The sequence below is a fragment of the Mustela nigripes genome, unplaced genomic scaffold (assembly GCF_022355385.1).
Source record: "Mustela nigripes isolate SB6536 unplaced genomic scaffold, MUSNIG.SB6536 HiC_scaffold_12527, whole genome shotgun sequence".
Lineage (NCBI taxonomy): Eukaryota > Metazoa > Chordata > Mammalia > Carnivora > Mustelidae > Mustela > Mustela nigripes.
The window spans coordinates 1-1,483 of record NW_026751933.1 but is presented as its reverse complement, the minus strand read 5'-3'; the positions used below and the strand labels follow the sequence as shown (position 1 = coordinate 1,483).

Below are 1,483 nucleotides of genomic sequence, written 5' to 3'. Positions count from 1 at the left end.
ATAGTACTGGATGTCCTAGCCAGAGAAACAAGGAACACAAAGAAATAAAAGACTCCAAAAAAAAAAAAAAGGAAGAAGTAAAATTTTCTTTTTTTGGATAACATGAACTTACATGTAAAAAAATCCTAAAAACTTCACAAAAAATTTTGAATAAACAAACTTAGTAAAGCTGCCAAATACAAGATCAATATATAAAAGACAAGAATTTTGTTTTGTTTCGTTTTTTTTTTAATATGGAATGCTTCATAGTTTTTCATGTCATCCTTGTTCAGTGATCAAGCTAATCTTCTCTGCATCATTCCAATTTTAGTATATGTGCTGCCAAAGTAAGCACAAGACCGGAGCATTTTAACACTTTAATGATGAACTATCTGAAAAAATAAAGAGAACCATCTAATTCACAATAGCATCAAAACTAATAAAATACTTAGGAAAAGATTTAACTAAGAAGATGAAAGATCTGTACCCCATAAACTATGACATTGATAAAGAAATTGAAGGAGACATAAATGGAAAGATAGCTCACATTTATGAATGGTAAGAATTAACATTGTTAAAAAGTCCATACTACCGGAAATATCTGTAAATTCAATTACGATCAAAAATCCAATGTTAGGGGCGCCTGGGTGGCTCAGTGGGTTAAGCCGCTGCCTTGGGCTCAGGTCATGATCCCAGCCTGCATCAGGCTCTCTGCTCAGCAGGAAGCTGCTACCTCTTCTCTCTCTGCCTGCCCCTCTGCCTGCTTGTCATCTCTCTCTGTCATATAAATAAATAAATAATCTTTTAAAAAATCCAATATTATTTTTTACACAAGTAAGTAAAGAATCCTAAAATTTATATGAGACCATAAAAGACAACAAATAATTAAAGCAGTACTGAGAAAGAATGAAGAAGCGAAATTACACTTCTTGATTTGAAACTATACTACAAAGCCATCATGCTCAAAACAATAAAGTATACTGGCATATAAACAGACCAATAAACAAGTAGAACAGAATTGAGAGTCCAGAAATAAATCCTTTCATACAGTCACCTAATATTTGACAGGGGCCAACATATATAATGGGTAAAGATAGTCTGTTCAATAAATGATATTTAAAAATGAATAGTCACATAAACCAGCATGAAACTGGAACCTTATATCACTCATAAATCTTAACTTGAAATAGATTAAAGACTTAAATGTGATGCATGAAACTAAATTTCCTAAAGGAAAACATAGGGAAAATTCTCCTTGACATTGATCTTGCCAATAGTTTTTTGGATACCAGGCCAAAAACACAAGCAAAAGAAACAAAATAAATAAATGGTATTACATTAAACTAAAGTTTCTGCATTGCCAAAAAAAAAAAAAAGAGAGAGAGAGAATGAAAACACAATCCACAGAATGGAAGAAAATACTTACAAATCTTATATCTGAAAAGAGGTTAATAGCCAACAGATACAAATAGAAAAAAATATATAATTAAAAAAATAGCAAAAG

The 1,483-nt window shown here is 31.2% G+C and overlaps 1 non-coding gene across 1 annotated transcript; it reads right to left on the bottom strand.

The window, feature by feature from the left end:
* Positions 1 to 227: 227 nt before the first annotated feature.
* On the bottom strand, positions 228 to 334 carry LOC132009308 (U6 spliceosomal RNA). Its single transcript, XR_009401859.1, has one exon. It is a non-coding gene; the product is annotated as a U6 spliceosomal RNA (small nuclear RNA).
* Positions 335 to 1,483: the final 1,149 nt, after the last annotated feature.